General features: G+C 38.8%; 1 protein-coding gene across 1 annotated transcript in view; it reads right to left on the bottom strand.

The window, feature by feature from the left end:
• CACNA1C (calcium voltage-gated channel subunit alpha1 C) overlaps positions 1 to 14,897 on the bottom strand; it is a 448,111-nt gene that overhangs the window by 402,071 nt on the left and 31,143 nt on the right. The gene's annotated exons all lie outside the window — the stretch shown is intronic.

The following is a 14,897-nucleotide window of genomic DNA, read 5'->3' as shown; positions in this document are numbered from 1 at the left end:
ACAGTTTCTCTATTTATTAGCTCTCAATGGACCTCTCTTCCTCCTTGTTCCATTCTCCCCTAAAGTTAATGTAATCTTTCTGTTTTCTTACACAACAGCAACACTTCAGACTAAACCTCTTGATTTTTCATGAAGTAATGTCAGAGGGGAATGGTACAAAGAATGAGTCATTTCTCTCTCCTGACTCAACTTTAGTCCAGGAATGCTGTGAGGCTACACGGCATAGGTGCAAACCCCTGTTCCTGGCACAGGTCAGTAAGCTCCCTAGTGCAACAATTAATTTTAATAAGCCAGCAAAACAAAAGACTTTACTGAAAGTCATAAAAGGCTTCTACATGTTGGTCATCTTCCATGTTTAAAGTGTATAGGCTTCTCTACAATTCACTGAAAACCAACTGCAAAATGAGCTATTGCTCACTGAAACAAATATCATTGAGTAGCAAGAAAAATTCTACCAAGATCTTTATCAGAGGTCCAGTCTAAGATTATTTAACATAAACTACCTTCTATTGTCATGGAATTGAGAATTTCAGCATTAAAAAGAAAGTGTTTAGGGTGAGTCCCATCACAACCATCATGTCCATTTCATGCACAGACTATATAATTTCAAATAAAGTCAGGAGGTGCTGTGGTTTAAGGCCAGCCAGTAACTCAGCTGCAGCTGAACCCAGGACAGTAGGCTATTTTTTTTCCTCTCAGAAAACAATGAAGTAATGAAAAGATTTTAATTTTTAAGTAAATAACATCCCTGTGAGAAAATTATGCTTTGCTTTCCTCCTTCCTTCATTCTCCCTGCTCTAGCACTCAGCGATGGAAGCAAAGACAAGTATAAATCACTATACACCATCAAGGCAAAATTGGCCTCGAGAACCTGGCATCATGCCCAGGATTTTACTCACTCCATGACAAGTGGTGTTCTCTTCAGCTAGGATTTATCCAACCTCATCAATAAATACCTCGAGCATGGTCATTTGATGGACATGATGAGATTAGATTCTAAAACATTTTGGGTTCTATACAGTATCGCACTATTGTGAAGAAAATGGCAATATCCTGAAGCAGAAGCAATTTCTTTTTCTGACATTAAATGTCTCAACAAATTGTTGTACAATCCTTGTTGGCCACATATAGCATGAGGGTTTTTTAAAATTCATTTGGTGCTTTTTTTTTGTACGCTATTCTGTGAGCCATTTCCCCCTCAGTGTTTGCTTTACAGTCATCACGACTTTTCTCACTTACATATGATGAGGGAGAATATGTTCTCATCTGTGTCTTCGGAAGCAAGATGTGGATTTGTTTACAAGCTTTCAGTTCTTGCTTTTCTGATTCAGACCAAGGGATCTAAAGTAACAGGTTTCAATATGGCAAGTAAATACAACATACTCAAAGCCCACAGTCACTTTCTCTTGCTCTCTAGTCCAATTAAAAACTATGTACTGATAGCAGGACAGACTAACTACATAATTACTTTGCATACAATGTGAGGCTCCATCAGGTAAGATGGAAAGAAGATTTAGAGAAACAACAGCACTAACAGCAGAAGAAACAACATGTTGTTTGCAAACTGTGCAAGTGAGACTTGCTTACCGAGATCAACCTGAATGCTTCCAATTGTGCTAAATCAATGCAAGGTGAAGAGGATTTATCAGAGAATTGGGAACTACTGAACAAAGTGTTTTAGCATAGCAAAATAGCCAGAAAAAAGGCATATGTCTGGAATGAAGTAATGTAGGCTAAATTGACTAAACTGTCATTACACATATACTGGGGAGCAACAGTTCATTAAGGTGGCTTCCAGATCATTTCCAAGGTCAAACACAAGCATCAGGGCAAAGATTTGGACAAGATAGTTAATAAGATTCTAGGATGCCCAAGGAGAAAAAACTGAACCAGAGAAGAATTACTAACTTTCTGTGCTGTGCTAGTGACAATATTATTGAAAACTTTATCTACCTCCAATGCCCATCCTTCAAAGATGATGCTGATAAGCACTTTCTGGAGAAAAGAAAAATCATAAGAATTGTTATCAGGAAATAGTGAAAATGGAGAAAAAGTTGTGGCCCTCATAATGGGGACAATTAAGCCATAACTCAAGCATAATCTATCAGAATTTGTGCAAAGACAGGAAAGACGTTTTCATTCTTCTTGTAAATTTGTGTAGTAGTGGAAGAATGCATGGAGGAATGAAAAAAAAAACAACACCAAAACCCCACCAAAAACCCAAACAAAGAAAGAAAAAAAAAACACACAAAAAAACCCTCAAGCATTCTATTTTCAGGTTGTATTACTCTTAAGCAGCTTTAAATTAGAATTAAGGTTGTTCTTACACATATGCTAATCACATCTTCCCTCTTCTTGAGGGAGGAATTACTTCATGAAATTATATGACCAGTGGAAAACAAGACTAGACACTTGAAATCATCACCTCCCACCTTACAATATCATCTGATCCATGGAGCTTGCCTACAGCTTTAAGTTTGTGCTCACCTCTGGGTCCTGCTATAGTCTACTTCATTTGGTCTCTCCCTAGTCCCACAGGGTCAGACATACTTTCAAAAGGCCATAGGCCACTTTATTTTAAGCAGTTCAACAAAACAAAATAAAAATTTTTAAAAAAAAGGAATAATTTTCAGCTCCCTGTGGATTTTCATGCTTTCAAAAGGTCAAAGAATCTGCTGAGCCCAGTTTGTCTTCTGGGCTAGAACAGTGAATGCACATCAGTTTCCGTAGACAGAGGCACACAGGGCAACATGGTTATCACTGTATTTAGCTGCTTTCAGCCTTCTGTCCGCATGTGCAGATGCATTGATTAGAAGCAGTTTTCAATACTCTCCTGATCAAAGCTTATAACAGTCACCCATGGGAGAACAGTGAAAGGCCTTACCTGCTCTACCACTATTTCAAAAGCAGAACAGCCTCCTTTCCTGCACAGACTGTGAAATGGACCCGCTACCCATCCCAGTCAGACAGGAGGGAAGGTGCAAGGAAAAGGAAGAGGCACTCCTCCTACACACACAGCTGCTGCTGTGTCTGCACACAGAGACAAGGGAGAAGCCTCCAGACTGGTGCTTGTTACCCTGAATGTCTGTGTCAGTATGAGTGTGTACTTTTGTGGAAGGTGGGGAATGACAGGGACAAAGCCTACCTCTGACAATTACACATCCACTATGAGCACCACACAGAAACATCCATAACTGTGGTCCCCAAAAAGGTCTCAGAAGTGGATCCTAGCATAGGTGGAACCACACTCTTAAGTTCTGCTTCAGTGTATTAGTTCAACAGAGGCTTTAAAAAGTAAAATAAAACAAGAAAACCAAGACATACTGAATAACCAGTGATTCAAAAATCCCTCTTTGGAAATTATTATTGAGAAAATTAAGAAAGCATGTAAGTTAAGTAAGTTATCATGCAATAAAACCTTTATTTGTATTTCATTGAAGAGCACTGGCATGCACACAGACTGGGAGCCATGTTAGTTTAGGTCTTGATGGTGGGTGATGGGGAGAATGAACCACAAGGAACAGACTGCTTTTAATATATACCTTCAGATTCATACCAGAGCCCAACAATCTTACCTGCCTAGCATGGAAAATGACTTGAGTAACCAAGATAAACAGCACAGAGAAGTACATGAGCAGCAGCCTGAGTACAAGCTGTGATCTCTTTTCCTCTGAAAGGGGGAATCAATACCTCTGTAGTATCCTTTTTCAATGCAGTATTGAAATGTGAAAGCAAAGGTAAACATTTCCAAATGGAGCTGTCATCCAGCACTGAATTTATTTCAAGAGATAATAAAAAAAATTTCCACAGTTGTATCAGCACTTACTTCTCTCAAATACTGTATTGCACTTTCCCTAGACTAGCTCCTGTCCTTTAAACCTTTAAAATGCTATGTCCCTCATATAGCCATATCCTCGGTAAGGTGACTGCTATGTACATGCTCAAAACTTTGCAGAATTAGACCTTCTGAGACTTACAAATATATTTTGTCATACATTTGTTTCCTCCCTTCTTCTTTCACTCCATGAGATTTCAGTAAAATAACAAACAAAAAAATCTTAAAGACTCAAATACATTCTCATATTTCATGATTTCTGAAAGGCTAAAACATTCAGCTTTGCTTCATCTGCTCTTCCTTTTTCCCCTATGAATTGTCAAGTATTTGCATGCAGCATCCTGATGCTTCAAAAGAAAAACGAAGCAGCAGCAGTGCTGGTTTTATCACAGGGACAATGAAAACTGGAAACAAAATAGATTTTGACATTAATATTTATATCAAATATAAAAATGAGGCTGAAACTGGAATGTAATTTTTCAGTGTGTTATTAAATGGGTTAAACATTTAATTGAAGTAAAAGGTAATGCTGGAGCTTGAACAGTTATCAAGAAGTTATTTACGTCAGGAAGAAAACATCACACCCCTGAGATGGATAAAAATTATAGAATTGTCAAATGAGAATTACGATACAGTAAAATGTTAAATAAGACAAGAGCTAACTAAAAAAGAGTCAGTGACTTGACTTTTGGTTAAAACTGTGTTCAGGTTGAATAAGGGAAGAATAAATGCTGATTAATGACTTATAAAAATTAGGATACAAGCTGCACCACAGCTGCACATCCAGCTCAGCTATATACATGCAGATGCCAAATTTATCTACAGTTCTCCCTCTTTCGACATACAGCACTGATTTATAGAAAACTCCAGATGAAAATATAGTACCTCTCCATTACTACGGTTGCACATGATTATTTGGTATTCGCACAAACAAATGCTTAGGTAGTTTCTTGGATTCGGGAGGTACCCAAGACATTTAACAGCATTGGAAAGCTGGAATCCTGTATTTTCTTCCCTTTGTTGCAAGGACAGCAGTGGCTTTTAAGAGCAGAGGCATCCAGTTTCCTCCTTCTACAGAAGAACAAAACTTAATAGTTAAATGCCCCCAAACCCATCACGATGGCAATACAAATCTTATGTGTGCTTAAGATCTTCATTTGTTATTGTTGTGATTTAGCTTAAACAGCTGGAGGTGAATAGGAGCTGTTCATTCTCTCCAATGTTATTTCATCTTGCAGTCTTTCATCTCAGCCCACTATTCCTGAAGGTCATTGATGTGCCTCTTGTTCAGATTCAGACATTATCTTGGTGACCATAATGAGGAGAGGCTTTCTGTTTTTGTTTTTTAAGTACAAGTTTAGACTGTTAAACAATTATGCAACTAGATCTTTAAAAATCTTTTGTGACCTCATGTTTGGCTGTATAATCTCATTTAATCAGGGATTCTTGTTTTAAAGTGACTCAAACAATAAGGCCACACAAGGATAACAGCATTGTGAGTGGTATTCAATGGGTAAAGATAATAATGACAATAAAATAACATGCAAGCTCTGCTTTTGTGTGATGTTTTATATTTGAGGGTATGTAATAGAACTAAAACTTTTCAAAATGTCCACATGAAAAGCATTCACTACACTTTAGATCAAAGAGTAACACTAAGAGATTAAGCACTTTTATTGCTAAATAGAAAAACATTTCAACATACCAGATGAAAATAATCATATGCAAAAGATAACTGCTTCAGTTCCTAATATGAGCTACCTAAGCATAATTTTTACAAGAAACAGACAATAACAAGCCAGCAGAAGAGGAAAAATTCCAACACCCCAAACTCTCCACCACTGCAAGTTTATAAGGACAGCCTGAAAAACAGTTGCACACTTGCCAGCCCAGCTACCCAAATATAGTGCATGGGGCTAAACATGTTGACACCACTGTTTGAGAGACTTACAAGAAACTGTACTGCCAGCTACTACAGGATGGTAACAGTTTTCAAAGAGCAGGTATGCTCCTTTGGCCAGATGTTCTTGGGCATTACTAGGGGAAAATCCTGCCTGACCAATTTGGTGGCCTTCTATGACGGGGCTACAAAAGTAATGGACAGGGGTGGAGCAGTTGACGTCATCTACCTGGACTTGTGCAAAGCATTCGACACTGTCCCACATGACATCCTTGTCTCTAAATTGGAGTGTCATCAATCTGATAGGTGGACCACTCGGTGGATAAAGAACTGGCTGGATGGTCGCACTCAAAGAGTTGTGGTCAATGGTTCAATGTCTGGCTGGAGACCAGTAACGGGTGGTGTCCCTCAGGGATCAGTGTTGGGACAGGTCTTGTTTAATATCTTTGTCGCTGACATGGACAATGGAATTGAGTGTGCCCTCAGCAAGTTTGCCGATGACACCAAGCTGTGAGGTTCTGTTGATACGCTAGAGGGAAGGAATGCCATCCAGAGGGACCTTGACACACTTGTGAGGTGGGCTGATGCCAACCTCATGAAGTTTAACCATGCCAAGTGCAAGGTCCTACACCTGGGTGGGAGCAATCCCAGGCACAGCTACAGGTTGGGCAAAAAGGAAATTCATGATAGTCCTGCAGAGAAGGACTTGGGGGTGTTAGTCAATGAGAAAATGAACATGAGCCAGCAGTGTGCACTCACAGCCCAGAAAGCCAACTGTATCCTGGGCTGCATCAAAAGGAGCGTGACCAGCAGGTCGAAGGAGGTGATCCTGCACCTCTACTCTGCTCTCGTGAGACCTCACTTGGAGTATTGTGTGCAGTTCTGGTGTCCTCAACATAAAAAGGACATGGAACTGTTGGAACAAGTCCAAAGGAGGGCCATGATCAGGGGACTGGAGCAGCTCCCATATGAAGACAGGCTGAGAAAGTTGGGGCTGTTCAGCCTGGAGAAGAGAAGGCTGCGTGGAGACCTCATAGCAGCCTTCCAGTATCTGAAGGGGGCCTACAGGGATGCTGATGAGGGACTATTCATTAGGGACTGTAGTGATAGGACAAGGGGTAATGGTTGAAACTTAAACAGCAGAGGTTTAGATTGGATATAAGGAAGAAATTCTTTACTGTGAGGGTGGTGAGGCACTGGAATGGGTTGCCCAGAGAGGTAGTGAATGCTCCATCCCTGATGGTGTTCAAGACCAGGTTGGATAAGCCTTGGGTGATATGGTTTAGTGTGAGGTGTCCCTGCCCATGGCAGGGGGGTTGGAACTTCATGATCTTGAGGTCCTTTCCAATCCTAACTATTCTATGATTCTATGATTAGAGTCCAAGTTCTGCATGGATGAAGTCACTATGAGCATCAAGACATCAATTTGCATCATGCATGTATAAAACTTTACAGGTATACATCATTAAAGTGTCTAAACCAAGCAAAATCTGCATTCCTTAGTGCCCCACAGACCATCACATGTTACTAAGGTTAAAGCAAAATGTTAGCAAACCTCTGCAGTCCAGAAGTGGTCCAGTTCTCCTGCCTTGGCTTAGGTAAACGAGAACTCTCTAAAGGATGTCTTAAGGAGATAACCTGCTGTGCCAACTTTCCAGCATCTGCCAGAACTGTAGTGTACTGTGGAGATATTAATGAATTTTTTCCTGCTGCTTACCAGAACTCTTCCCCTAACTGGTGAACTTCATAGAGAAATATCATTGATAAGTATAGGCTCTTCACAGTTATTGTACAAGAAATGAGATTTTGTTTATGGGGTTGCAGACAAACTCCTTTATAAATTGTCCAGCATTTCCCAAAAGTGAAATTCAAGGATGGTCTTTGCTTGCTTTGAAGTACAGGCTGTTTGTCATTCAGCCAGGACTGAAGAGCTGCTAGGAAATACAGGCCTTCATGTTTTAGGAGATAAAAAACACGGAGATTAAAAATCAGAATTGTCCTCCAGAGGAATAGCCAGTCAAAACTTTGACAGACATACAAAATATTCTTCCCTTTGGGCAATTCTGTCCCTTGGCAAGCAGCACATCCATTCTTTTATTTCCAACGGAATTATGAAAAGTTGTTGGGATTTTTTCTATTTTTCCCAAGTACCAGGAGTATTGCCTTTAGAGTCAGTGATTTTGTAGATGTCTGCAAAGCCCAATGTTCCAATGATTGTCAATAGCATGCACTAAATTAGAGGATGCATTTGGGTGAAAGTCAAGTAAACTCCAGTGAAGTCAATGGGATATAAATCCATCTACTTAATTTATAGATAGAGATGCATATTTCCCAACATCATTAAATTTACGAACAGAAGTCTACCATCCTAAAGATTTGCAGAGGGATAAGGATACTTGTACCAAAAAGACTCAGGAAAAGGACCTGTCATTTTGGAAATTAGACGACAGTGAAAACAACAGTACTTAAAATCTCTTATTTGTCCTGCTTCCAAATCTTTCCTGTCTTTCCTGAACAAGAGGGGAAGTGAACATGAAATTTGATAAACAAGAATAATTACCACCTGCAAAAAAAAAAAGCTAACACAGAATTAATAAGCGAGTTAGAAATCTTACACATAAAGAAAGGGAAAATGGTAATCAGAGCTGTCTAAAGAAATGGGATAAATGGCTTCATGTTTGGACTAAGTCAATAAACGAGTTGTCAATCAGAACCAAAACATATAGTTAAAATTTCAAAAATCACACAGAAACATACAACCTGCAAATTTCAAGTTGCTATTTCCATGGATTTGGATTAGTTTGTATAGCTGTTTTCTTTTACTTACACTTATAGTCCTACTTACACAAAACTTAGGCCTACTGTAAGCAAATAGGAATGTCCATTTCTGCTACCAATCTTGTAGCTGTTTGTCTACAGAGAAAGGTCCTTTCTCTGCAACTCCTCTAAACCAAGGACAGCCCTTTTCAAATAGTTGAATTTTGCCTCAAAGGCACATCATTCACTTTCAAATCCTATCTGAAACCTACTTCTTCTCTGTGGTCTGTATCTCTTTATCCTCTTCTCTTTATTACATTATATACTGCATAATGTAAATGTACTTGATAACATTACAGCATTATTTATAATTTATTCTTTAATTTTAAAAGCCTATTATGCCATTTCACATTATCTCACTGATTCAGTGAAACACTATGACACATCTTAATATGGAAGATATTAATGGAGGTGAATCTCTAGCACTATTTCTGTTAAAGCTACCCACTATTTTCCATTAAGATACTGTTTTCACCTCCTTTTAATTGTGACTTTACCTGTTAATCCTACAGTTTCCCAGGCTGGTTTCTATTTCAGGCTGAATATTTTTGAACTATTTCAAACAAAACAATTTAACACCATCCATTGATTGATCCCAATTTAAAAAATACATTTCAACTATTTTCTTTAGTGATCATACTATTTGCAACAAGGCCATATATCTGCCAAATTAATGGCCTTTGTGTCAGAGCTGCATCTTTTGCCTTGTCTACCCATTTAAGTTTAGCCAGATTGGCTTCCTAAAACCTCCATCTGCACAGGCTCCACAGAGACTCGCTAAGACTTTACACCCAAACTGTTATTACAAATACTAATCAGGCATCTTACAGCTTCTGCAAAACAAAATGTATGTGTCACATCCACAGAGGCTAGCAAGGGCTACAAAAGCTTTCAAGGACCTATGTAATAGCTGTTCTCAGCTGGTCTGAATCAAGCTGGAATAAAGAAAGTGAGTTTTCTGTTGGTCTGCTCTCCCAGTATTTCTACCACTGGTAGACATTGGGAAGGACAATACTGACTTCAAAACCAAAAGGGCTAAAAGAACAGGGACGGGCTCAGACTGGGAGACTGATGTGTTGAGAATGGAGGTGGAAAATAACAAAGAAGCAGCTGGAAAGAGCATGGAGATTTTAGGGGTTACTTGGTTACAGAGACCAGATCTGGAGTAGAAAGGAATTTAAGACCAGAATTAACAACAGAAGTGGTCAGGGAGCCAAACCTGAGTAAGGATAGCACTGAGATCAAATGAGAAAACAGGCAAGTAACATATGAAAACACTATGGAGGAGAGAAAACAGAAACCAAAAGCAAGAGATCTGATACAAACTGGACTGAAAAAGAGAAAAATTACATGGCAAAGCAAAGATAATAAATTTTATAAAGCAACAAAAATGAGGACACAGAGACATAAGAGATCTCAGAGGAGATCAAGAGATCAACAACAAGCACGAACTGGGTAAGGACACTGGTACCACTGGTATAAAGAGAAGCAGAAAGCTGGGATTTGACTAGGACATCTCACCATGAGAGCAGTGACCAACCCACTTTACAGATTGGAAAACTGAGACAGCAATTTAGCCAAGGCCACACAGTTTGTCAGCAGCAGAACCAGCAGACAGCCTGAATGTTGTCTTCTCAAACATAAAGCTTATTCTTCCACACTGTGCTTCACTATTGCCAAAGATGCTGAGTATCAGCCTCTCTGTGCCAGAGGCAAGGCTTCGGAGGACTTCTGGAAATGTTGAGCCTGAATTCCATGATTTTCCATTTCCTTAGCATCACAGAGGTCAGAGATTCACAATCTTTCTGGAGGAAGCCCTCAAGGATTTTTTGGAACAACCTCCTTTCTTCTTCTCCTCATCCTGATCCCATACCCTTTCCAACCTCTTCAGCACCTCTCTTCCATCTCCTGTCCCTTACTCCCCACTTTTCAAATTCCATAACCTCCCCTAGCTGTGGCAGTACTGGCATGAGGCCCAAGCTAATAAACCTATCACAGCTTATTAGCTGGGTATCTCCTCTATCCTGCCCTGTACCTGACCTCTGACGTTGACAAATCTCATTACTGTATTCACTTACTAGTTGGGAACTGTCACACAAGAGGATGACAGCAGTGACACAAGAGAATCAAAAGCTTCTGTGCAGTATTCTTCCTTATCCTTGTCCAGAAAAGCCATCCCTGTTTTTCCTGATCTCCTCACCACCACTCTGCTCTACAACACTTTTCTGACTTTGCACAATTAAAAATAAGACTGTTCAATATGCTGGCTCCAGAAATCTTTGACAGAAAAAAAAATGCTGAAGTTCTTTATGCCAGTATCTAGAAAGATAATAAAGCCATATTCACACCTATTGTGTCAGTCTGTTGCAAACGCAGAAAGATTAAACACACTTTATTCTTTTTTGCACAAGAATCATCTGCTCAACTGGATGCTACCATAACCACCAGTTACTAAAGCAGCCATACCTTCCTGAAAGGCAAGCCTTCTTTCTGTAGACAGGCATTTCCACAAACACAGACAAGCAAGTAGAAATCCCATTTTTCCTTTCACAGGGCCCTATTTGAGGTTTAACAAATTAGTCTGAAGGTGACATCCCTTATAAGCTCACATATAAACACAAGGGATCTTTTTTTAAATTTAACTAGTATAAAACAGGATTTCCTTCCTGCAATAAGGACAAGGGAGGGACAGCAGAGCTATCAAAACAAAACAAGGAATCTTCTGCTATTTATTTAAAGCATAAACAACCGAGTTGCCTTCCACAGAACGTGTTGTAAACCTTGGTCTTAACCTCATTATGTTATCGTCATGCTGTGACATTGACCAGGCTTATGTCATTTGCAATTGCCAGTAAAGTGACAGAAGCATTTTCCTCTCAGCTTCCTATCTTAGGCGGTCCATAGTTTTATTCCTAAATGTACGTTATCTCTGTTCTAATGCATAATTTGCAGGGATAAGAAGCAGAAAGCCTCTGTATCAGTTACAGCCTCTCACACAGGCTAACTTTAATTCCCTTCAAACTAGCTCCAGTTTTCCTGACTGCATCAAGAGAACACATTACTGGTTTTTGCATGAGCTTTACTTGTAAATTTAAGAAAGGTTTCAGCAGAGTTCACTCTTACAAAAACTTTTTTGCACCTACTACAACTCATTCACTTGTGAGAGTTCAGCAGTTTTCCAGTGAACACATTGCACAAGTAAAACACAGAAACTGCTGAAGCAATTTCAAGCATGTTACAACTATATTATATTATTCTGGCATTTTTCTTATAGCCAGTGTCAAAAACATTGCAGTAAGCATAAAAATATGAAATCGGGAGGTTAGTATAAATGCGCATTTGAAAAACGAAAGTGCTTCACAGTCCAAGTTACCATCCCTAGACTTGATAAAAATGGCTTAAGGATTTACAGGAAGTATTATTATTACAGGAAACCAAATTGCAGTGAACCATACAGAACATTTGAGTGCTATTCGGCCTAAACTTGTAGTACATGACAACTAATCATAATTCCTTGCTAACACAAAAAGGAAGGAATTTATTGGACTTTTCTGTGTTTATTTCCAATACTTATACTGATTGTACTATGCTAATGTGTCATCATATCGAATAGATCTTGCACCTAAAGACAAGGCTGATTAAGATGGAGATATGACTATAGGTTCCTGGTTTTGTACAGGTAAATGAGACATGTTTCTCGTGAAGACTTCTGTAAAGCAATAAATAAGCCCTATTTGACCAGTGGCTGATCACATCTGTGAAATTAAACTATTCATCAAAACATTATTCAGCTGTCATTTTCTGCTTTTAGAGAGAGAAGGAAAAAAGCAACTCCCACAGTTCAAAACTTCTTTCTCTTCTCTCACTACCTTCTACTCCATTACCCTGTTAAAAACAAGCGACTGAATTTTTACCTCAGCCTGCAAAGAAAACATTGTTTGAAAAGTTATGATGAAACCTTAGAGAAGGAATAGTCAGACCCTAAGGGAAAAGTGGCAGCTTATTGAAAAACTGTTGTGCCACTTTCAGACCTTGTAAAACAGTTACTATCCATCATGTTTTCTGTAGATAGTTCCTTCATGTCTCAGGAAGTTAAGGATGGCTCAGGAAACAGAATGTGGGAGGTTCTGTGGTAGCTTTACCCCTAAAAGGACTAAACTGCAAAATGGAAATGAATCAAGAATTACACAAGTGAAAATTTCTTCTGGACAGATAGGAAGATTGTGCATGCATTTTCGCAAACTCACACTTTTGCACTGTGCATGCTATTAACCTATGCGCACACACTGAAGACATGCCCTCCTTTCCTCTTTCAGCTTTTAGAGGTTTAGGACTCATGGCTGCAAAATAAATCTGATTGCAAAACACATACTCACAGGTAGGAAAAAAATAAAAGCAAAAAACAAGTGAGTACAACAAGAAGGGAGTACAACAACAACTCTTCTGCAGTTCTTACCATCTGGAATAAGTTCCTTTTAGCTCTGCACTTCATCTAAGCTTTCATCCTATTCCAAAACACAACTAACACATTTTTTCACCCTTATTTCATCCATTTGCCTCCATTTCCCCTCCCTATTGCTCAGTACTTTATTCACTCATCACAACACACAACTCTTCACAATTCTGTAAAAAGTTTCAGAATGCAGCATAAGACATACGCAAAAACTGTGTTTCCAAACAGCAGTATATACATGCCAAGATATATGCATATCACCCTGAGAAAGCAAACAAACAAAACCACAAATCCCACAAAACAACCACAACAAGGGACTAACAATACCACAGGACCAAAGGCTACTTGGCAGTTGGAGGTCCAGAGTTTCCTCTATAATATGCAGTCTTAATTCCACTAGCACAACCTCTTCATGGAATACTAAGTATCTCATTTTCCATTTTTAATTACTTTTTCCATTAAGACCCAAAGAACAATGTGTAGTCAAGCAGACTCCCCATTTACTTTCTTCTCCCCCTCTTTCTCTGAAACTGCTATTTAGATAAATTAACAACGCCTCCTCACCTTCATTGCTATAACATTTCTAAACTTTCCTCAGATGATGATTCTTGCTTGGCTGGGCTTTTTAAACTCCTACTCACAAATAACATGAGTGTTTTGGTAGACTGACCAAATGATGCAAAAGATGCCTTGGAAAACAGATGTAAAATAGCAATTCAGCTCACAGAAGTGCATATATTTTCTGATAGAAGAACAGTTTCAACAAACCTCATTCAATTAAGAATATACTCCCAACCCAGTATAAGCCAGCAGTCTCCTCACTGAAGTAAGACAAATACCCCCACAGAATTAAACTCAAGACAAATTAAACAGTTCTCTAAACTTCAACTCTGCTCTGTTTTCATATCCCAACCTTGGAAGTCAGAACGTGCAATGAACATACTGTCTTTTATCACCACAGAATCGATTGAATTGAATGTGTTTTTTAAAAGATACTCATTTTGAAAGGTGCCATACTGAATTGTCTTAAATATACACATCACAATTTATCACTGGTAATCACTAAGTCAAGGTAACAAAAAGACAGCAGCAAAAGAGAAATAAGACAAGATCACATATCCTGTCAATATAAAGAATAGTTAAAAGTTAACAATCACTTATCTCCTCCTGCTCCTATTTTTAAACTTCTTTAAGGAGTTATGGAGGAAAAGCATTAAATCTTTTATCCCCTTTTTTAACACAGAAGTTCTATTCCAGCAAAGTCCTGAAGTTTGCAATTTGCTTTGTGTAACTCCAAGAGATATTTAATCAAGTGACTGACTTCCAAGAACAGCATGGATCATTTTAATTACAATGTCTGTCAGCCACCCCAGTTGTCCCTACTTTGGAAGTATGGCTTTTGTTTTCCTCCTTTGTTGCTCTTAAATTTCTTATGTCTCACTAAATTTTAATCAGGAAGGAGCATCCCAACTCTTAAACTCTGGGAGAAAGTTTTCATCCTGATCCAACCAGACAAATGGGAGATTTGTTCACATATTTGAGAGAAAGAATAATGTTTTCTGCTAATTCAATGAATTGTGTTCCAGAACTGGTTTATGCTGTGTCTGTACTGAACAGCATTTTTTGCTATGGCTTCATGCTAAGCCAAAAGTAAACACTCTTGCCTTTTTATATAGACAGTTATATCCCAAAGTACCAACATTTGCATCAATGGTGATGGAGGAAAAGCTATTTTCCTCAACAACAGGGAAGAAAAAACAAATCCCAAATAAACAAAAAAGAACCTCAAACCAACAAACAGTGTCCAACCACACACGTCTCTGAAAAGCAAGAATTAAGGTATTTCCTTAGAAATTAGTCATCAAGCTGTGCTCTCAAGTATCACCTGAGGC

The sequence above is a fragment of the Melopsittacus undulatus genome, chromosome 5 (assembly GCF_012275295.1).
Source record: "Melopsittacus undulatus isolate bMelUnd1 chromosome 5, bMelUnd1.mat.Z, whole genome shotgun sequence".
In the NCBI taxonomy this organism is placed as follows: domain Eukaryota; kingdom Metazoa; phylum Chordata; class Aves; order Psittaciformes; family Psittaculidae; genus Melopsittacus; species Melopsittacus undulatus.
This window is presented reverse-complemented; position numbering and strand designations above follow the sequence as displayed.